Source organism: Bombina bombina, chromosome 2 (assembly GCF_027579735.1).
Source record: "Bombina bombina isolate aBomBom1 chromosome 2, aBomBom1.pri, whole genome shotgun sequence".
Taxonomy (NCBI): Eukaryota; Metazoa; Chordata; class Amphibia; order Anura; family Bombinatoridae; genus Bombina; species Bombina bombina.
This window is the reverse complement of record NC_069500.1, coordinates 744541871-744565996: the sequence shown is the minus strand read 5'-3', so window position 1 is coordinate 744565996 and position 24126 is coordinate 744541871.

The window sequence follows — 24126 nt, the reverse complement described above, 5'->3', positions numbered from 1 at the left end:
CATCCTTTTGAATAATAGATTACAGGAAAGGCATTGATTTTAGAAACACAGAGATAATTAGTTGCAACCGGGAAATCTAAAAAAAACATTGAATAGACACCCAGTACACTTCTTTATCCATAGGCCTTTTTAGCAGTGGCTCCAGGACCCTCAACAAAAACAAGAGCAGGGAGCTGGGCATAGGAGTACAATGGAGTGTGACAATAATAATGTGAAGGGCAATGACCTTGCTCTGGTAAATCCATATCGCAAATGTGTTTTTTAAGGCACTGTTTGTCTATTTTTTGAATATCAGCATTTGGTAAATGAAGCTCAACTTAAGGCTGTTGAGAACCGACCTTTCTTCTGGCTGTTTGCAAATGTTGTGGCTCTGGACAAACATGTGAATAAGGGGCCATCAGCCATATTCTGCACGCAACCCCTTTGATGATTGACCATAAACATGTGTCACTTGCAAGCAGAGCTCGTTACTTCTGTCTAAATCATCTTCCTGGTATTGACAGGCCACTGTTTCCCACAGCAAGTCCGAAGCTTGAACTACAAGATTGTCTTGAGTATGGTAGGAAACCAAAGTTTATTTAATTCTCTACTATCACCACAAAAGCTGAACTTCTTGAAGCAAGGAAAATGCCAGCAATTTCATGTGCTTATGGATGACAAGGACGTCCTGTCCTGTGGTGCACAGAGATGCAGAGGATTTTGGGCCTCCCTGTACACTACCCAGATGTCTCCAACATCACCAGAAACCCAAGACAGCGACTCTTGGAAAGTTCCTGGAGTGTTCCGGTAGCCATCTCTTTGCGCCCCGAAAGGAATACTTTATCAGTGTTTTTGTATACATCCGACAACAGCTTCGGAGACTGTGATGACGCACATGTTATTTACTGTTGTTCCAGCTGTGGCAATATCAATTGGCATTAAAAAAGGTAAGATTTGGAGACTAGTGACGCACATTTTATGCACGCTGTGGCAATTGCAATTTCCATTAAAAAGAATCTGCTAACAACCACTACCTAGGGCCACACCTGACTCCTGAAGTCATGCTTCAGTTAGTAACTCAAGATAAATTAATAATTTTTTTTATTATGCTCAGCAGATTCAAAACATACCATTCTTCTAGTCATATCACACGACATGTCAAAATGCTGCATGGAAAATGGCAGTGTGCAAAGTCATAATCTTAGTGAACCTATAAGTGCATTAAATTTTCTAAAATAAACAAAAATACAGAGAAAAAAAAAGGAAAGAGGACATATGGCATCCTTTTGAACAATAGATTACATTTAAGGCATTGATTTGAGAAACCCAGAGATAATTTGTTGCAACCGAGAAATCTAAAAATCCTTGATTAGACACCAAGTACACTTATTTATCCTTAGGCCTTATTAGCAGAGGCTCCAGGACCCTCAACAAAACAAGCAGCAGGAAAGAGGACATATGGCATCCTTTTGAACAATAGATTACATTTAAGGCATTGATTTGAGAAACCCAGAGATAATTTGTTGCAACCGAGAAATCTAAAAAACATTGATTAGACACCCAGTACACATATTTATCCTTAGGCCTTTTTAGCAGAGGCTCCAGGACCCTCAACAGAAACAACAGCATGAAAGAGGATATATGGCATCCTTGTGAACAATTGATTACAGTTAAGGCATTGATTTTAGAATCCCAGAGATCATTTATATGAACCGGGAAATAGAAAAAAACATTGATTGGACACCCAGTACACTTCTTTATCCTTAGGCCTTTTTATAAGAGGCTCCCGGAGCCTCAACAGAAACAACAGCATGAAAGAGGACATATGGCATCCTTTTGAATAATAGATTACAGGAAAGGCATTGATTTTAGAAACCCGGGGATAATTTGTTGCAACCGTGAAATCTAAAAAAAACATAGATTAGACACCCAGTACACTTTTTTATCCTTAGGCCTTTTTATAAGAGGCTCCCGAAGCCTCAACAGAAACAACAGCATGAAAGAGGAAATATGGCATCCTTGTGAATAATAGATTACAGGAAAGGCATTGATTTTAGAAACACAGAGATAATTAGTTGCAACCGGGAAATCTAAAAGAACATTGATTAGACGCCCAGTACACTTATTTATCCTTAGGCCATTTTAGCAGAGGCTCCAGGACCCTCAACAAAACCAGCAGCAGGAAAAAGGACACATGGCATCCTTTTAAAATAAGATTACAGGAAAGACATTGATTTTAGAAAAAAAAAAGGAAAGAGGACATATGGCATCCTTTTGAACAATAGATTACATTTAAGGCATTGATTTGAGAAACCCAGAGATAATTTGTTGCAACTGGGAAATCTAAAAAACCTTGATTAGACACCCAGTACACTTATTTATCCTTAGGCCTTATTAGCAGAGGCTCCAGGACCCTCAACAAAACCAGCAGCAGGAAAGAGGACATATGGCATCCTTTTGAAAAATAGATTTCTGGAAAGGCATTGATTTGAGAAACCCGGGGATAATTTGTTTCAACCGGGAAATCTAAAAAAAAACATAGATTAGATACCCAGTACACTTCTTTATCCTTAGGCCTTTTTATAAGAGGCTCCCGGAGCCTCAACAGAAACAACAGCATGAAAGAGGACATATGGCATCCTTGTGAATAATAGATTACAGGAAAGGCATTGATTTTAGATCACAGAGATAATTAGTTGCAACCAGGAAATCTAAAAGAACATTGATTAGACACCCAGTACACTTATTTATCTTTAGGCCATTTTAGCAGAGGCTCCAGGACCCTCAACAAAACCAGCAGCAGGAAAAAGGACATATGTCATCCTTTTGAAAATTAGATTACAGGAAAGACATTGATTTTAGAAACCGGAGATAATTTGTTGCAACCGGGAATTTGAATCAAACAAATGATTCGATGGACACCCAGTACACTTCTTTCTCCTTAGGCCTTTTTATAAGAGGGTCCCGGAGCCTCAACAGAAACAACAGCATGAAAGAGGACATATGGCATCCTTTTGAATAATAGATTACAGGAAAGGCATTGATTTTAGAAACACAGAGATAATTAGTTGCAACCGGGAAATCTAAAAGAACATTGATTAGACACCCAGTACACTTATTTATCCTTAGGCCTTTTTAGCAGAGGCTCCAGGACCCTCAACAAAACCAGCAGCAGTAAAGAGGACATTTGGCATCCTTTTGAAAATTAGATTACAGGAAAGGCATTGATTTTAGAAACCCGGAGATAATTTGTTGCAACCGGGAATTTGAATCAAACAAATGATTCGATGGACACGCAGTACACTTCTTTCTCCTTAGGCCTTTTTATAAGAGGGTCCATGACCATAAAAAAAAACACCAGCAGGAAAGAGGACGTATGGCATCCTTTTGAACAATAGAGTACAGGTACAGCATTGATTTTACAAACCCAGAGATACAGTGGGGGAAAAAAGTATTTAGTCAGCCACCAATTGTGAAAGTTCTCCCACTTAAGAAGATGAGAGAGGCCTGTAATTTTCATCAAAGGTATACCTCAACTATGAGAGACAAAATGTGGAAACAAATACAGACAATCACATTGATTTTAGAAACACAGAGATAATTAGTTGCAACCGGGAAATCTAAAAGAACATTGATTAGACACCCAGTACACTTATTTATCCTTAGGCCTTTTTAGCAGAGGCTCCAGGACCCTCAACAAAACCAGCAGCAGTAAAGAGGACATTTGGCATCCTTTTGAAAATTAGATTACAGGAAAGGCATTGATTTTAGAAACCCGGAGATAATTTGTTGCAACCGGGAATTTGAATCAAACAAATGATTCGATGGACACGCAGTACACTTCTTTCTCCTTAGGCCTTTTTATAAGAGGGTCCATGACCATAAAAAAAAACACCAGCAGGAAAGAGGACGTATGGCATCCTTTTGAACAATAGAGTACAGGTACAGCATTGATTTTACAAACCCAGAGATACAGTGGGGGAAAAAAGTATTTAGTCAGCCACCAATTGTGAAAGTTCTCCCACTTAAGAAGATGAGAGAGGCCTGTAATTTTCATCAAAGGTATACCTCAACTATGAGAGACAAAATGTGGAAACAAATACAGACAATCACATTGTCTGATTTTGAAAGAATTTATTTGCAAATTATGGCAGAAAATAAATATTTAGTCAATATCAAAAGTTCATCTCAATACTTTGTTATATATCCTTTGTTGGCAATGACAGAGGTCAAACGTTTTCTGTAAGTCTTCACAAGGTTGTCACACACTGTTGCTGGTATGTTGGCCCATTCCTGAATGCAGATCTCCTCTAGAGCAGTGATGTTTTGGGGCTGTCGCTGGGCAACACGGACTTTCAATCCCTCCAAAGGTTTTCTATGGGGTTGAGATCTGGAGACTGTCTAGGCCACTCCAGGACCTTGAAATGCTTCTTACGAAGCCACTCCTTCATTGCCCGGGTGGTATGTTTGGGATCATTGTCATGCTGAAAGACCCAGCCACATTTCATCTTCAATGCCCTTGCTAATGGAAGGAGGTTTGCACTCAAAATCTCACGATACATGGCCCCATTCATTCTTTCATGTACACGGATCAGTCGTCCTGTTCCCTTTGCAGAGAAACAGCCCCAAAGCATGATGTTGACACCCCCATGTTTCACAGTAGGTATGGTGTTCTCTCTCCTCCAAACACGACAAGTTGTGTTTCTACCAAACAGTTCTACTTTGGTTTCATCTGACCATATGACATTCTCCCAATCTGCTTCTGGATCATCCAAATGCTCTCTAGAATACTTCAGACGGGCCTGGACATGTACTGGCTTAAGCAGGGGGACACGTCTGGCACTGCAGGATCTGAGTCCCTGACAGCGTAGTGTGTTACTGATGGTAGCCTTTGTTATGTTGGTATAGCTCTCTGCAGGTCATTCACTAGGTCCCCCCGTGTGGTTCTGGGATGTTTGCTCACCGTTCTTGTGAACATTTTGACCCCACGGGGTGAGATCTTGCGTGGAGCCCCAAATCGAGGGAGATTATCAGTGGTCTTGTATGTCTTCCATTTTCTAATTATTGCTCCCACAGTTGATTTCTTCACACCAAGCTGCTTGCCTATTGCAGATTCAGTCTTCCCAGCCTGGTGCAGGTCTACAATTTTGTTTCTGGTCTCCTTCGACAGCTCTTTGGTCTTCACCATAGTGGAGTTTGGAGTGTGACTGTTTGAGGTTGTGGACAGGTGTCTTTTATACTGATAACAAGTTCAAACAGGTGCCATTAATACAGGTAATGAGTGGAGGACAGAGGAGCCTCTTAAAGAAGAAGATACAGGTATGTGAGAGCCAGAAATCTTGCTTGTTTGTAGGTGACCAAATACTTATTTTCCACCATAATATGCAAATAAATTCTTTCCAAATCAGACAATGTGATTGTCTGGATTTGTTTCCACATTTTGTCTCTCATAGTTGAGGTATACCTCTGATGAAAATTACAGGCCTCTCTCATCTTCTTAAGTGGGAGAACTTGCACAATTGGTGGCTGACTAAATACTTTTTTTCCCCACTGTAATTTAGGTCAAATGTGAAATAGAAAAAAAAAATTGAGTGGACACCCAGTACACCTCTTTCTCCTTAGACCTTTTAATAAGAGGGTCCAGGACCCTCAAACAAAATACCAGCAGGAAAGAGAACATATGGCATCCTTTTGAACAATAGCGTACTGGTACGGCATTGATTTTAGAAACCCAGAGATAATTTAGAGGAACCAGGAACATTTTTATAAACATTTGATGGGGCACCCATTACAGGTCGTTCTCCTTCAGCCTTTTTATACCATGGGCCACAACCCGCAACAGGCACAACAGCATGAAACACCACATATGCCACCCTTTTGCACAATAGAGTACAGGTATGGCATAGATGGAACACGGAGATAATTTAGAGCAACCAAGAGACGGATAAAGATGCTTGGTCGGTCCTCCTCCTTTAAATTTGTGGCATTTTGCGTTCAATTTAATGGTCCACCAGATATGAGTAGTGTGCTAAGTTGTACTATTCGTAACAGTTTAATCACTATTGTTATATGCCTTATTTTTTTTATTAGAGTTTTGTACCCACAGATCTGCAGCAGAGGCCAGAAAAATTAGGAATGTACAAATGACTGAAAAATTTGGGTATTGTTGTAGCAACTGCTGTAGCAGCGGCCAGAAAAATTGATGTTTGTAAAACATTTATAAAGTGCCCTAAAAGCTTGTGGCTTGAACACTAGTTGTTGGCGGATAAGTCAAGCAAGTCCTCCGGCTTTATAACAAAAAAAAAGGCCAGCCTGTGTACCAGTTGTAGCCCAAGCCAGCTCATCTCATCCTCAGGCCTTTTTTATTCAAATGTATCGCCCAATGTCAGTCCCTTCGGGATCCAGCCCTCATTCATTTTTATAAAAGTGAGATAGTCAAGGCTTTTTTGACCTAGGTGACTTCTCTTCTCAGTGACAAAACCTCCTGCTGCACTGAAAGTCCTTTCGGACAGGACACTTGAAGCTCGGCAGGCCAGAAGTTCCATTGCAAATTGGGATAGCTCAGGCCACAAGTCCAGCCTGCACACCCAGTAGTCAAGGGGTCCATCACTCATGAGAGTGTCGAGATCCACAGTTAAAGCTAGGTAGTCTGCTACCTGTCGGTTGAGTCTTTCTCTAAGGCTGGATCCCGAAAGGCTCTGATGGTGCATGGGAGTCAAAAAGGTACGCATGTCCTCCATCAACAAGATGTCAGGAAAGCGTCCTGTCCTTGCCGCCGTGGTCATGGGAGGAGGAGGAGGATTAATTTCATCTCTTCCCCTGTTACATTCCCGTGGTGCTGTGACATCACCCTTATACGCTGTGTAAAGCATAGTTTTTAATTTATTCTTAAAATGCTCCATCCTTTCCGACTTGCGGGAATTTGGTAACATTTCAGGCACTTTATGCTTATACCGGGGGTTGAGGAGCGTGGACACCCAGTACAGGTCATTCTCCTTCAGCTTTTTTATACGAGGGTCCCTCAACAGGCACGACAGCATGAAAGAACCCATTTGAACAAGGTTGGATGCCGAGCTAATCATGTCCCGTTCCTCCTCCTCACTGATCTCAATGATGGTATCTTCTTCCCCCCAGCCACGTACAACACCACGGGTACCAGAGTGGTGACAACAACAAGCACCCTGGGATGCCTGTTGTGCTCGGCCTTCCTCCTCCTCCTCCTCCTCCTCCTCCTCAAAGCGACATTCCTCCTCTGACTCCTCTTCCTCCCAATCCTCTTCCTGCGTTGCCTTAGGTCCAGCAAGCGATGCTTATTCAGCTGTTTGTGGGTGAATGGACACAATAACTCTTCCTCTTCACGCTCATCTACTGCCTGATCCAGCACTCTTCGCAGGGCATGCTCCAGGAAGAAAACAAATGGTATGATGTCGCTGATGGTGCCTTCGGTGCGACTGACAAGGTTTGTCACCTCCTCAAAAGGATGCATGAGCCTACAGGCATTGCGCATGAGCGTCCAGTAATTTGGAAAAAATATCCCCAGCTCCCCAGAGGCTGGCCTAGCACCCCGGTCATACAAATACTCATTAACAGCTTTTTCTTGTTGGAGCAGGCGGTCAAACATTAGGAGTGTTGAATTCCACCGTGTCGGACTGTCGCAAATCAAGCGCCTCACTGGCAGGTTGTTTCAATGCTGGATATCGGACAAGTGTGCCATGGCCGTGTAGGAACGCCTGAAATGGCCACACACCTTCCTGGCCTGCTTCAGGACATCCTGTAAGCCTGGGTACTTATGGACAAATCGTTGTACAATTAGATTACACACATGTGCCATGCATGGCACTTGTGTCAACTTGCCCAATATCAATGCCGCCACCAAATTACTTCCATTGTGAGAAACAACCTAGCCAATCTCCAGTTGGTGCAGAGTCAGCCACTGATCCACCTATGCGTTCAGGGCGGTCAGGAGTGCTTGTGCGGTGTGACTCTCCGCTTTCAGGCAAGTCAACCCCAAGACGGCGTGACACTGCCGTACCCGGGATGTAGCATAGTACCTGGGGAGCTGGGGGGGTACCATAGATGTGGAGGAAGACGCAGTAGTTGAAGAGTACTCAGCCGAGGAAGAGGTTATGGAAGAGGATGGAGTAGGAGGAGTAGATGAGGTAGCAGCAGGCCTGCCTGCAAGTCGTGGCGGTGTCACCAACTCTTCTGCAGAGCCACGCATACCATGCTTGTCAGAAGTCAACAGGTTTACCCAATGCACAGTGTAGGTGATATACCTGCCCTGACCATGCTTTGCAGACCAGCTATCAGTGGTCATATGAACCCTTGCCCCAACGCTGAGTGGCAGAACTGCCATAACTTCCTTTCTCACAACAGAGTACAGGTTTGGGATTGCCTTTTGTGAAAATAAATTTCTGCCAGGTACCTTCCACTGCGGTGTCCCAATAGATACAAATTTTTTGAAAGCATCAGACTCCACCAGCTTGTATGGTAAAAGCTGGCGGGCTAAGAGTTCAGACAAGCCAGCTGTCAGATGCCGGGCAAGGGGGTGACTTTGAGAAATTGGCTTCTTCCGCTCAAACATGTCCTTGACAGACACCTTACTGTGGGCAGATGACCAGGAACTGCTACGTAAGAGAGACTGAGTGGAGGATGGTTGAGAGAGGGCAAGGAGGACAGCACTGGTTGACATGGCTGAAGATGCTGGAGCAGGAGGAGGAGGGCGGCTTTCACTTTGTGTGCTGCTTCTACTCATCTGTTCTTCCCATCGGCGTTTGTGATGGGAGACCATGTGCCTTCGCAAAGCAGTTGTACCTAGGTGGGTGTTGGACTTCCCATGACTCCGTTTCTTTTGGCACAGGTTGCAAATGGCATCGCTGTTGTCAGAGGCAGACACACAAAACAAATGCCACACTGCTGAGCTCTGCGATGACGGCATTCTGGTGGTGGCAACAGCATGCGTTGATGGGCGTCGGCGTGCTGTCTGGCTGACCCCTGGTGACGATGCGTGCTGTCTGACTGTGCCACTAGCTCCTTGAGACGACCTCCCCATGCTTCCAAATCGTCTCCTCCTCCTCTCTGTCTCCCCATCTGAACTTTCCCCCTCTTCTTCTTCTCTTCTAGCAGGCACCCACGTGACATCCACCAACACATCATCATCAACCGCTTCACTTGTATCTGAAACATCAAGAAAGGAAGCAGCAGCGGGTACAACATCGTCATCATCATCATCACACCGTACCTCCATGTCGGTAATGCTGCCTGACTGAGACTGATCACTATTATCTACATCCTCTGTCAATGATGGTTGCGCATCACTCATTTCTTCCAAATGATGTGTCAATAACTCCTGTGACAGATCAAGTGAAGCAGCTGTGGTGCTAGTGTTGGTGATGGCGACAGGCGGGGGAGTGGGACTGGTCACTTGAGACCTGCCCAAAGCACAGCTGGACGTAGATGGTGCGTCAAGGTTAGGAGGACTAGCAGCGGAAGCTGAAGAAGATTGGGTGTCCTGGGTTAGCCATTCAACTAGGTCCTCCTCAGAAGTTTTCGCGTCCCCCCTGGCACCCGGCGTCTGATCAATGTGCATATTTGTAGGGTCTAAAGGAATCACAGCACCACGACCACGGAACCTGCGGGGTGGCCTGCCTCTGCCTGTCATTTTTTTTTAAAATGGACACTAACAATACTATTACACCAATTGAGTGGTGGCACTGTGAAAGTGGGCACAGTATACGCTGTGAGACTGACAACAACAAAAAAGACAGATGTTTTAAAAATCACAAATTGTTAATTTCTTAAAATATTACAAGTACTGTGACAACAAATATAATTGTTTGGGACTAGTTGGCAAATGGGCCTGTCTGGCACACACGCTGGGAGAAAGGAAACTGCAATTCAATGGCACTAGGAGACTGAAGAATCACAGTCAAAACAGTTATGATTAACAAAAATTCCAATCCTGTTACAACAAATATGATTGGTGGCACTAATTGGCTAGTTGGGACTGGCACACAGGCAGGCAGGAGGAAAATGCAATTCAAGGGCGCTAGTAGACTGCAGATTGACAGTCAAAACAGTGATGATTGACAAATTTTGCAATACTGTTAAAAGAAACATGATTGCTGGCACTAATTGGATAGTTGGGCCTGGCACATAGGCTGGCAGACAGTAGAAAAGTGCAATTCAATGGCACAAGCAAACTGAGGATTAAGATCAACAATCAAAAAATGTTTAATTTTAATTAGTAACTATACTGTGACAACAATTATGATTGGTGTAAATAGTTGGCAAGACGGCCTGGCACAAAAGGCTGGCAGGCAGGAGGTAAATGCAATTCAAGGACACTAGGAGACTGAATACTGACAGTCAAAACAGTGATGATTGACAATTTTTGCAATACTGTTAAAAGAAATATGATTGCTGGTAATAATTGGCTAGGTGGGACTGGCACATAGCAGGCTGCAAAGCAGGAGGAAAGTGCAATTCAATGGCCCCAGCAAACTGAGGATTCACAACAACTATTACCAAAAAATTTAATTTTTAATTATTAAGAATACTGTGACAACAAATATGATTGGTGTAAATATTTTTCAAGAAGGCCTGGCACACAGGCTTGGAAGGCAGTAGAAAAGTGCAATTCTAGGGCATGAGCAAACTGAGGATTAAGATCAACAATCAAGAATTTTTTAATTTTAATTAGTAACTATACTGTGACAAAAATTATGATTGGTGTAAATAGTTGACAAGACGGCCTGGCACAAAAGGCTGGCAGGCAGGAGGTAAATGCAATTCAAGGACACCAGGAGACTGAATACTGACAGTCAAAACAGTGATGATTGACAATTTTTGCAATACTGTTAAAAGAAATATGATTGCTGGTAATAATTGGCTAGGTGGGACTGGCACATAGCAGTTTGCAAAGCAGGAGGAAAGTGCAATTCAATGGCCCCAGCAAACTGAGGATTCACAACAACTATTACCAAAAATTTTAATTTTTAATTATTAAGAATACTGTGACAACAAATATGATTGGTGTGAATATTTTTCAAGTAGGCCTGGCACACAGGCTTGGAAGGCAGTAGAAAAGTGCAATTCTAGGGCACGAGCAAACTGAGGATTAAGATCAACAATCAAGAATTTTTTAATTTTAATTAGTAACTATACTGTGACAACAATTATGATTGGTGTAAATAGTTGGCAAGACGGCCTGGCACAAAAGGCTGGCAGGCAGGAGGTAAATGCAATTCAAGGACACTAGGAGACTGAATACTGACAGTCAAAACAGTGATGATTGACAATTTTTGCAATACTGTTAAAAGAAATATGATTGCTGGCAATAATTGGCTAGGTGGGCCTGGCACACAGCAGGCTGCAAGGCAGGAGGAAAGTGCAATTCAATGGCCACAGCAAACTGAGGATTCACAACAACTATTACCAAAAATTTTAATTTTTAATTATTAATAATACTGTGACAACAAATATGATTGGTGTAAATATTTTTCAAGTAGGCCTTGCACACAGGCTTGGAAGGCAGTAGAAAAGTACAATTCTAGGGCACGGGCAAACTGAGGATTAAGATCAACAATCAAGATTTTTTTAATTTTGCCAGCAATCATATTTCTTTTAACAGTATTGCAAAAATGATTGCTGGCAATAATTGGCTAGGTGGGCCTGGCACACAGCAGGCTGCAAGGCAGGAGGAAAGTGCAATTCAATGGCCACAGCAAACTGAGGATTCACAACAACTATTACCAAAAATTTTAATTTTTAATTATTAATAATACTGTGACAACAAATATGATTGGTGTAAATATTTTTCAAGTAGGCCTTGCACACAGGCTTGGAAGGCAGTAGAAAAGTGCAATTCTAGGGCACGGGCAAACGGAGGATTAAGATCAACAATCAAGATTTTTTTAATTTTGCCAGCAATCATATTTCTTTTAACAGTATTGCAAAAATGATTGCTGGCAATAATTGGCTAGGTGGGCCTGGCACACAGCAGGCTGCAAGGCAGAAGGAAAGTGCAATTCAATGGCACCAGCAAACTGAGGATTCACAACAACTATTACCAAAAAATTTAATTTTTAATTATTAAGAATACTGTGACAACAAATATGATTGGTGTAAATATTTTTCAAGTAGGCCTGGTACACAGGCTTGGAAGGCAGTAGAAAAGTGCAATTCTAGGGCACGAGCAAACTGAGGATTAAGATCAGCAATCAAGAATTTTTTAATTTTAATTAGTAACTATACTGTCTGTGACAACAATTATGATTGGGGTAAATAGTTGGCTAGACGGCCTGGCACAAAAGGCTGGCAGGCAGGAGGTAAATGCAATTCAATGGCACTAGGAGACTGAATATTTGCAGTCCAAAAATTATTTTTATTTTTTTATATACTGTTACAAGAATTATGATTGGTGCCACTAATTGGCTAGTTGGGCCTGGCACACAGGCTGGCAGATATGAGTCGTGGATGGTAGGTAGGGCAGCAATTTAACACAGTATGCTGTGTAAGTGACAAAAACACAGGCCTGATAGAAAATTAAGTTAGATTACACTAGCAAAATATTTTTAAATTTTAGATTTTTAATTATTAAGAATACTGTGACAACAAATATGATTGGTGTGAATATTTTTCAAGTAGGCCTGGCACACAGGCTTGGAAGGCAGTAGAAAAGTGCAATTCTAGGGCATGAGCAAACTGAGGATTAAGATCAACAATCAAGAATTTTTTAATTTTAATTAGTAACTATACTGTGACAACAATTATGATTGGTGTAAATAGTTGGCAAGACGGCCTGGCACAAAAGGCTGGCAGGCAGGAGGTAAATGCAATTCAAGGACACTAGGAGACTGAATACTGACAGTCAAAACAGTGATGATTGACAATTTTTGCAATACTGTTAAAAGAAATATGATTGCTGGCAATAATTGGCTAGGTGGGCCTGGCACACAGCAGGCTGCAAGGCAGGAGGAAAGTGCATTTCAAAGGCCCCAGCAAACTGAGGATTCACAACTATTACCAAAAATTTTAATTTTTAATTATTAAGAATACTGTGACAACAAATATGATTGGTGTAAATATTTTTCAAGAAGGCCTGGCACACAGGCTTGGAAGGCAGTAGAAAAGTGCAATTCTAGGGCGTGAGCAAACTGAGGATTAAGATCAACAATCAAGAATTTTTTAATTTTAATTAGTAACTATACTGTGACAACAATTATGATTGGTGTAAATAGTTGGCAAGGCGGCCTGGCACAAAAGGCTGGCAGGCAGGAGGTAAATGCAATTCAAGGACACAAGGAGACTGAATACTGACAGTCAAAACAGTGATGATTGACAATTTTTGCAATACTGTTAAAAGAAATATTATTGCTGGCAATAATTGGCTAGGTGGGCCTGGCACACAGCAGGCTGCAAGGCAGGAGGAAAGTGCAATTCAATGGCCCCAGCAAACTGAGGATTCACAACAACTATTACCAAAAATTTTAATTTTTAATTATTAAGAATACTGTCACAACAAATATGATTGGTGTAAATATTTTTCAAGTAGGCCTGGCACACAGGCTTGGAAGGCAGTAGAAAAGTGCAATTCTAGGGCAAGAGCAAACTGAGGATTAAGATCAACAATCAAGAATTTTTTAATTTTAATTAGTAACTATACTGTGACAACAATTATGATTGGTGTAAATAGTTGGCAAGACGGCCTGGCACAAAAGGCTGGCAGGCAGGAGGTAAATGCAATTCAAGGACACTAGGAGACTGAATACTGACAGTCAAAACAGTGATGATTGACAATTTTTTCAATACTGTTAAAAGAAATATGATTGATGGCAATAATTGGCTAGGTGGGCCTGGCACATAGCAGGCTGCAAGGCAGGAGGAATGTGCAATTCAATGGCACCAGCAAACTGAGGATTCACAACAACTATTACCAAAAATTTTAATTTTTAATTATTAAGAATACTGTGACAACAAATATGATTGGTGTGAATATTTTTCAAGTAGGCCTGGCACACAGGCTTGGAAGGCAGTAGAAAAGTGCAATTCTAGGGCACGAGCAAACTGAGGATTAAGATCAACAATCAAGAATTTTTTAATTTTAATTAGTAACTATACTGTGACAACAATTATGATTGATGTAAATAGTTGGCAAGACGGCCTGGCACAAAAGGCTGGCAGGCAGGAGGTAAATGCAATTCAAGGACACTATGAGACTGAATACTGACAGTCAAAACAGTGATGATTGACAATTTTTGCAATACTGTTAAAAGAAATATGATTGCTGGCAATAATTGGCTAGGTGGGCCTGGCACACAGCAGGCTGCAAGGCAGGAGGAAAGTGCAATTCAATGGCACCAGCAAACTGAGGATTCACAACAACTATTACCAAAAATTTTAATTTTTAATTATTAAGAATACTGTGACAACAAATATGATTGGTGTAAATATTTTTCAAGTAGGCCTGGCACACAGGCTTGGAAGGCAGTAGAAAAGTGCAATTCTAGGGCACGAGCAAACTGAGGATTAAGATCAGCAATCAAGAATTTTTTAATTTTAATTAGTAACTATACTGTCTGTGACAACAATTATGATTGGGGTAAATAGTTGGCTAGACGGCCTGGCACAAAAGGCTGGCAGGCAGGAGGTAAATGCAATTCAATGGCACTAGGAGACTGAATATTTGCAGTCCAAAAATTATTTTTATTTTTTTATATACTGTTACAAGAATTATGATTGGTGCCACTAATTGGCTAGTTGGGCCTGGCACACAGGCTGGCAGATATGAGTCGTGGATGGTAGGTAGGGCAGCAATTTAACACAGTATGCTGTGTAAGTGACAAAAACACAGGCCTGATAGAAAATTAAGTTAGATTACACTAGCAAAATATTTTAAATTTTTAGATTTTAATATTAAAATTATCTTAAGAAGTGCAATGCACATATGAGTGGTCGCACTGGCTGGCTGCTACATAGGGCAGCAATTAACAACAGTATGCTGTGTAAGTCAGATAGACAGTTAGAAACAGGCCTGATAGAAAATAAAATTAGATTACACTAGCATAATGATTTAAAGACTTTTTTGGGGGAATTTAAAGTAAAAGGTTAAGCACATACATATGAGTCGTGGCTGATAGCCTTGGAAGGGCAGCTATTAAAACAGTAGGCTCTGTAAGTCAGATACACACACGCCTGATAGAAAATACTATTAGATTACACTAGAAAAATGATTTAAATTATTTTTTGGGGGGGGAATTAAAAAAAGGTTAAACACATATGAGTTGTGGCTCATAGACTAGGGAGGGCAGCAAGTAAACACAGTAGGCTCTGTATGTCAGCAAAACACACAGGCCTGATAGAAAATTAGATTAGATTACACTATCAAACAAATTTAAACTTTATTTTTTTTATATTTAAATTAAGGTGAAGAAGATATGAGTGCTGGATGGCTGCCTGGCACAGACCAATTAAACAAAAGTCTGAAAAAAATTGAGGTACATTAATGCTGAGTAAGCCTGACAGACACAGGCCTGATAGTAAATGTAATTAGATTACACTAGCAAAATATATATATTTTTTTTTTTAAATTTAAAATAATGTTATAAACGGATATTAACACTAGTGGCTGGCACAGAGCAATGAACCAGAGTATATGCTGTGTGACACAGGCCTGATAGAAAATGAAAAAAAAAATACACTAGCAAAATAATTAAATATTTTGGTTAGTTAAATTTAAACTAATGTTGTTATCAGTGGTGGCAGTAATCACAGCATATGCTGTGAGCCTTAAACACACAGCCTGAAAGCCAGGCAAATGCTAATAAAAAAAACGAAAAAATGAAAAAAAACGAAATACAGCCCTAAAAAGGGCTTTTTGGGGTGCTGTGCTTGCAGCAGAGATGAGTGGAGTCCTTCTGGACTGTAGTGGACACTAAATACACTAGCCTAGCTATGTTTTTCCTATTAATGTCAGGAGCAAAAACACAACACGTCCTCTCATTAAGAAAGCAAGGTCGTTATGAGTCTAAAATGGTGGATTACGAGTAGCTGGGAGGGTCTGTGAGGGAGTGTCTGATGTTGATTGGCTCTAATGTGTCAGACGGCTGTGACATAAAGGGTCAAAGTTTACTCAATGATGACACATAGGGGTGGATCGAACATCGCCATGTGTTCGCCCACAAACGTAAACAAGCTATGTTCGCTGTGAACCGTTCGCGGGCGAACAGTTCAGGACATCACTAGTGACGATATCAGGAGCGGCAGATTAGAGGTTAATTATTGTAGGCAGGTGTCTGTGATGTCAGGGGCAGCAGATTAAAGGTGTTTGTTAGGTCTATAAGATAGGGGGCGCCCTTAGAAATGATAATTAGTATAAATACTTAGATATGCAATGGGAATACAATGGTAAAAATATATATTCAGTAACTATGTAATATAAATATTGAGTTAGTATGGAGTGTATCTACAGCTGATAAATACAAAGCAGATCAATGTGACTCATAAAATTGTTAACACAGTTAGTACAACAGAAGTCCAGTTATGTAGGAGCAAATATACAATAAATGAGTGGATAACAAGGTTTTAGAAGATGGACTGGAAGGAGTTCAAGGCAGCAATCTGTAGAGGACCCGGCCTGGACCCTATAAGGATAATCTATAGACGAGAAGAGAGACAGATGCGCCACATGGCCCAATATTGTTTGTTCCACACAAAATAAATGATCAAGTTGTACTATATTGAACTCACAATCAGAGGAGCACTCCAATTAGTGCAGTGGGAGCAGTCTGGGATCTATGACAGTCATCCAGCAGACCGGCCTCTTGGTATAGATAGATAGAAAGATATAGAAAGATAGATCCAAATAATACACAATAGCAAGTGTTTTTATATAAGAGTTATAAACTTTACTTAAAAGGATAAAATCAAGCGACACGTTCCTCAGCAACAAGCTGTTTCATCAGGCTTATCTCATCTTATTTCTCAGCCTGATGAAACAGCTTGTTGCTGAGAAATGCATCGCTTGATTTTATCCTTTTAAGTAAAGTTTATAACTTTTTTATAAAAACACTTGCTATCGTGTATTATTTGGATCTATCTTTGGTCCACTGGACTCTTGCCGATTGCCTCCTGTGGAAGCCTTGTCATAGTTTGTTGGGTGAATGTATTGATCCCTTCCTGCTTGAATAGCATCAATGGAGATGCTACAAAAATTCTGAGTATATATATATATACTATACATACTAGTGCTCTTTTGGTTAAGACTGTACTAGGCCATATAGGCACCTTGTGTCTGTTTGTATTTCCATCACAGAAGATCCTTCTCTATACCAAGAGGCCGGTCTGCTGGGTGACTTTCATAGATCCCAGACTGCTCCCACTGCACTAATTGGAGTGCTCCTCAGATTGTGAGTTCAATATAGTTCAAGCTGTTTCATCAGGCTTATCTCATCTTATTTCTCAGCCTGATGAAACAGCTTGTTGCTGAGAAACGCGTCGCTTGATTTTATCCTTTTAAGTAAAGTTTATAACTTTTATATAAAAACACTTGTTATCGTGTATTATTTGGATCTATCTTTCTATATCTTTCTATCTATCTATACCAAGAGGCTGGTCTGCTGGATGACTGTCATAGATCCCAGACTGCTCCCACTGCACTAATTGGAGTGCTCCTCTGATTGTGAGTTCAATATAGTACAACTTGATCATTTATTTTGTGTAGAACAAACAATATTGGGCCATGTGGCGCATCTGTCTCTCTTCTCGTCTATGTGTTTATGTTAGGGTGTTAGGTTTAAACTGTAGTTTCTTTTTTTCCCATAGACATCAATGGGGCTGCGTTACAGAGCTTTTGTTTCCGCGATCGCAGGTGTTAGACTTTTTTTTGCCGGCTCTCCCCATTGATGTCTATGGGGAAAGTGTGCACAAGCATGTCAAAACACTACTTTTGTGTGCGGTATGGAGCATAACACAGCGATATCGCCCGCACAAGCCAGGTTTTTTAAAAACTTGTAGTAACAGAGCTATAGGGGGTTAAATAACACAACTTTTGTGGCATTCTTTACTTTCCCTATAGCGCTCAAAACTCGTAATCTAGGTGATGAAGAATTAGTGTACTCCTGTCGGGTTTCACAAACATTAGAAATATCATCTTAAAATTACAAAGAACATTTTCCTTTATATAAAGAACATTGGAATGTTAAATATTTACAGTAAATACACTGTTAAACACTTTATTATATATTATTATAGAACACATATATTTATATGTCAACTTGTAATACCAGTGCATATTTGCCTGCTGGAGAACATATTTAGGTAAACTTTCCGTTTAAGACTACTATAGCCCATTGCAAAACACACACAGACTCCATTAACCCCATTAACTAGTTTTGATCTTCGGTAATCAACAGCCTTTATTGGCTAACTGTGCAGATTTTTTTTTAGCAAATGAGAATTTCATAGAAAATGTAATTGTCCTATAAGTATGTAAAACACTTTAATACCCCAATTCATTTTTATGCAGAGAATCTTTTCAGGACACTTCTGTAAAATTGCAGCTAATGTAGTAAAAATAGAAAACTTTGAATTCAGATTACCCTCATGTTTCATTATTACTTAAATGTGTTCCACTTTCTCATTATGGGAATTAGCAAATAGGCTCATTATAGTTATCATACACATCCTTCTATCAAATCATGGTAGGACACTATAATTGCTTTGTAATAACTCACACAAGGGGGTGAATAATTATCTTGCTCTTTCTTGAACAATTTAAAAAATGACATTAAATTAGATACATCTGGTAATCGTTTGGTTCTTAAATTATAAATGGTTCTTAAAAGAAATCGATAAAATATGAGCAACACAAATGTTATTACAAGGGAAAGGGAATGTAAAAGTGCTTTTCTTTGCCTATGCAGCCACACATAGGACTATATTACGAGTGGCGCGCTGACTGTTGTTATGAGCGTGCATGTTAGAGTTTGAAAGTAAACACACTCACTGGAGCGCAATCAAATTTAACATGCATCAGGATAGAGCGACTTCAGAGCTCTGGTTAACTGTTACTAACTGTCGACTAAAAAGTTGCATAAAACAATTAAAAAAATCCATTTAAGGAACTTTGGACATTCAGAGACTCATTACGGTTGTCTACTGGGCATCCTACAAAAACACTATTGCCTAGATTTAGAGTTGGGCGGTAGCCGTCAAAACCAGCGTTAGAGGCTCCTAACGCTGTTTTTTACCGCCCGCTGGTATTTGGAGTCAGTCAGGAAAGGGTCTAACGCTCACTTTGCAGCCGCGACTTTTCCATACCGCAGATCCCCTTACGCCATTTGCGTATCCTATCTTTTCAATGGGATCTTTCTAACGCCGGTATTTAGAGTCTTGGCTGAAGTGAGCGTTAGAACTCTAACGACAAAACTCCAGCCGAAGAAAAAAGTCAGTAGTTTAAGAGCTTTCTGGGCTAATGCCGGTTCATAAAGCTCGTAACTACTGTGCTCTAAAGTACACTAACACCCATAAACTACCTATGTACCCCTAAACCGAGGTCCCCCCACATCGCCGCCACTCTATTCAAAATTTTTAATACCCCAATTAAATTTTTAACCCCTAATCTGCCGACCGCACACCGCTGCCACCTACGTTATCCCTATGAACCCCTAATCTGCTACCCCTAACACCGCCGACCCCTATATTATATTTATTAACCCCTAATATGCCGCCCCCAACATCGCCGCTACCTACCTACACTTATTAACCCCTAATCTGCCGACGGGAGCTCACCGCTACTCTAATAAATTTTTTTAACCCCCTAAAGCTAATTCTAACCCTAACACCCCACTAAGTTAAATATAATTTTATTCTAACAAAATAAATTAACTCTTATTAAATAAATTATTCCTATTTAAATCTAAATACTTACCTGTAAAATAAACCTTAATATAGCTACAATATAACGAATAATTATATTGTAGCTATTTTAGGATTAATATTTATTTTACAGGCAACTTTGTATTTATTTTAACCAGGTACAATAGCTATTAAATAGTTAATAACTATTTAATAGTTACCTAGTTAAAATAATTACAAAATTACCTTTAAAATAAATCCTAACCTAAGTAACAATTAAACCTAACACTACACTAGCAATAAATAAATTAAATACAATACCTACAATTATCTACAATAAAACCTAACACTAGACTATCAATAAATAAATTAAATAAACTACCTACAATTATCTACAATTAAACCTAACACTACACTATCAATAAATGAATTAAATACAATACCTACAAATAAATACAATTAAATAAACTAACTAAAGTACAAAAAATAAAAAAGAACTAAGTTACAAAAATTAAAAAAAATATTTACAAACATTAGAAAAATATTACAACAATTTTAAACTAATTACACCTACTCTAAGCCCCCTAATAAAATAACAAAGACCCCCAAAATAAAAAAATGCCCTACCCTATTCTAAAATTAAAATAGAAAAGCTCTTTTACCTTACCAGCCCTGAAAAGGGCCCTTTGCAGGGCATGCCCCAAAGAATTCAGCTCTTTTACCTGTAAAAAAAAATACCCCCCCCAACATTACAACCCACCAACCACATACCCCTAATCTAACCCAAACCCCCCTTAAATAAACCTAACACTAAGCCCCTGAAGATCTCAATAACCTTGTCTTCACCACACTGGGTCCCGATCTGTCCAGAAGAGCCTCCGAAATCTTCATCCAAGCCCAAGTGGGGCTGAAGAGTGACGTCCATCCTCCGGCTGAAGTCTGGATCCAAGCAGCGGTTGAAGAAATCCATCATCAGGCTGAAGTCTTGATCCAAGCGGGCGCTGAAGAAGTCCATCATCGGGATGAAGTCTTCTATGAAGTGGCATCTTCAATCTTCTTTCTTCCGGAGCCATCATCTTCCAGACGACGCGGATCCATCCTCTTCTACCGACGCCTACTGGCCGAATGACGGATCCTTTAAATGACGTCATCCAAGATGGCATCGGTCGAATTCCGATTGGCTGATAGGATTATATCAGCCAATCAGAATTAAGGTAGGAAAATCCAATCAGCCAATCAGATTGAGATCACATTCTATTGGCTGTTCCGATCAGCCAATAGAATGCGAGCTCAATCTGATTGGCTGATCGGATCAGCCAATCGGATTGAACTTGAATCTGATTGGCTGATTCCATCAGCCAATCAGAATTTTCCTACCTTAAGTCCGATTGGCTGATAGAATCCTATCACCCAATCGGAATTCGAGGGATGCCATCTTGGATGACGTCCCTTAAAGGAACCGTCATTCGTCGGGAAGTCGTCGGTGAAGATGGATGGATCCGCTCTGGAGGACTTGAAGATCAGCCGGTCGTCATCGGATGGAAGAACATAGAAGATGCGGCTTGGATGAAGATGTTTGCCGGTCCTCTTCTGCCCGCTTGGATCAAGACTTCAGCCGGAGGATGGACGTCACTCTTCAGCCCCCGCTTGGGCTTGGATCAAGATTTCGAAGGCTTGGATCAAGACTTCGGTGGACAGATCGGTGAACCTGGTATGGTGAAAATAAGGTAGGAAGATCTTCAGGGGCTTAGTGTTAGGTTTATTTTAGGGGTTAATACATTTATTATAGTAGCGTTGTGGTCCGGTCGGCAGATTAGGGGTTAATAATTGTAGGTAGGTGGAGGCAACGTTGGGGGCGGCAGATTAGGGGTTAATAAATATAATATAGGGGTCGGCGGTGTTAGGGGCAGCAGATTAGGGGTACATAGGTATAATGTAGGTTGCTGCGGTGTACGGAGCGGCAGATTAGGGGTTAAAAAAGTATGCAGGTGTCATCGATAGCGGGGACAGCAGATTAGGGGTTAATAAATATTATGTAGGTGTCGGCGGTATTAGGGGCAACAGATTAGGGGTACATAGGGATAACGTAGGTGGCGGTGGTGTGCGGTCGGCAGATTAGGGGTTAAAAATTTTTAATAGAGTGGAGGCGATGTGGGGGGGCCTCGGTTTAGGGGTACATAGGTAGTTTATGGGTGTTAGTGCACTTTAGAGCACAGTAGTTAAGAGCTTTATAAACCGGCGTTAGCCCAGAAAGCTCTTAACTCCTGTTTTTGTTTTTGCGGCTGGAGTTTTGTCGTTAGATTTCTAACGCTCACTTCAGCCACGACTCTAAATACCGGCGTTAGAAAGATCCCATTGAAAAGATAGGATACGTAATTGACGTAAGGGGATCTGCGGTATGGAAAAGTCGCGGCTGCAAAGTAAGCGTTAGACCCTTTCCTGACTGACTCTAAATACCAGCGGTAGCCCAAAACCAGTGTTAGGAGCCTCTAACGCTGGTTTTGACGGCTAACGCCAAACTCTAAATCTAGCCGTTAATTTGAAGTAGGCATCTAAGCTATTTGTTTGGTTCAGACCCTGGAAAGCACTTGTTCATTGGTGGATGAATTTATCCACCATTTAGCAAGAACAACCCAGGTTGTTCACCAAAAATGATCCGGCATACATCTAAACTTACATTCTTGCATTTCAAATAATGATATCAAGAGAATGAAGAAAATTTGATAATAGGAGTAAATAAGAAAGTTGCTTAAAATTGCAGGCTCTATCTGAATCATTAAAGACAAAATTGGGGTTCAGTGTTCCTTTAACCCCTTGAGTGCTAACGAAGGTTTTGAGCCATTGCAGAGTTTTCCACTCTGGTGCTAACGACGGCTCAGAGCCATCGCTAGCACTCTCCCACCTTGAGGAAGATCTGGGGGCTCCCACCGCTCCTACCCCGGCAATCATGCCTGTAGAGTGACAAGCATCGCCGGGGCTTCCCATTTTGCATGGTGATGTCACGCACTTTATTTATACTTAACATCGTTAAGTATAGGAGCAGGGGGCATGCTGCTTAGAAGCCTGTATCTCAGGCATCTAAGCAGCTACAGACCCCCAAGACCCACCATTGGAAAGGTAATTGCATAAAATTTGTTCAAAAAATAAAAAAAACATTAAAAAATCTTAGCACCCAGGTGGGAAAGTGCTTAGCACTCAAAGGGTTAATGTCCTTTTGAACATGAGATTGTTAACACATTGAGATAACAAAAGGGTTTAAGGGGTTTCTGAAGTCTGTGTTTTTGCAATTGGATAGTTTTAAACAATATGAATGACATTTGTTAATGTGCATCATGGCTATACTGAGCATGTCTAATAAACTATTTAAAAAAAAAAATTAATATGGCAAAAGTATTTTTTTAAATTGTTTCTTAATCCATTTAGAGAACCTTGTTTTCTGTTTTGATGAGATATGTATCTAAAATCAAAATGAACACTGTGGGATATTAATTACTACAAGAAGAATGTGGCTGTAACTTCATCTTCTATAACAGGATTCTAATATCTGTTACGCTGTAAATCTTGAAACCGCTAAGTGACGAAGTTTTAAAGATAGTCCAAAGTTGCAGAATTAATTGTATAAACTACCCCTAAACTGCACCAACCCAGTTCACCAACACTAACTAAACCTATTAAGCCCTAAGCAGCAGTTCCCCGACATCGCAAACACAAACTAAAGAACCTATTAACCCCTAAACCACACTCCCCCCCCATTGCCAACACTAACTAAACCTATTAATTAACCCCTAAACCACCGGCCCCCCTGTCGCAACAACCTAACTTAAACTATATTAACCCCTAAACCTAACCTTAAACCTTACCCTAACCCTAAACCTAACACCACCTAACTAAGATAATTAAAATATACTAAATTAAAGTTACAATTATTAACTAAATAATACTTATTAAAATCTAAATACAAAGTAACTTACGTGTGAAATAAAACCTAAGCTAGCTACAATAAAAACTAATAGTTATAGGGTAGCTAGCTTAGGTTTTATTTTTATTTCACAGGTAAGTTTGTATTTATTTTAACTAGGTAGATTAGTTAGTAAATAGTTATTAACTATTTACTAACTACTTAGTTAAAATAAATACAAACTTACCTGTGAAATAAAAATAAAACCTAAGCTGCCTTACACTAAAAGCTAACAAAAAATAAATAACACTAAAATTTAAAAAAAATAAAAAAAACCACCATTATAAGAAATAACAAAGGAAATTATCCAAAACAATAAAAAGTATTCCTAT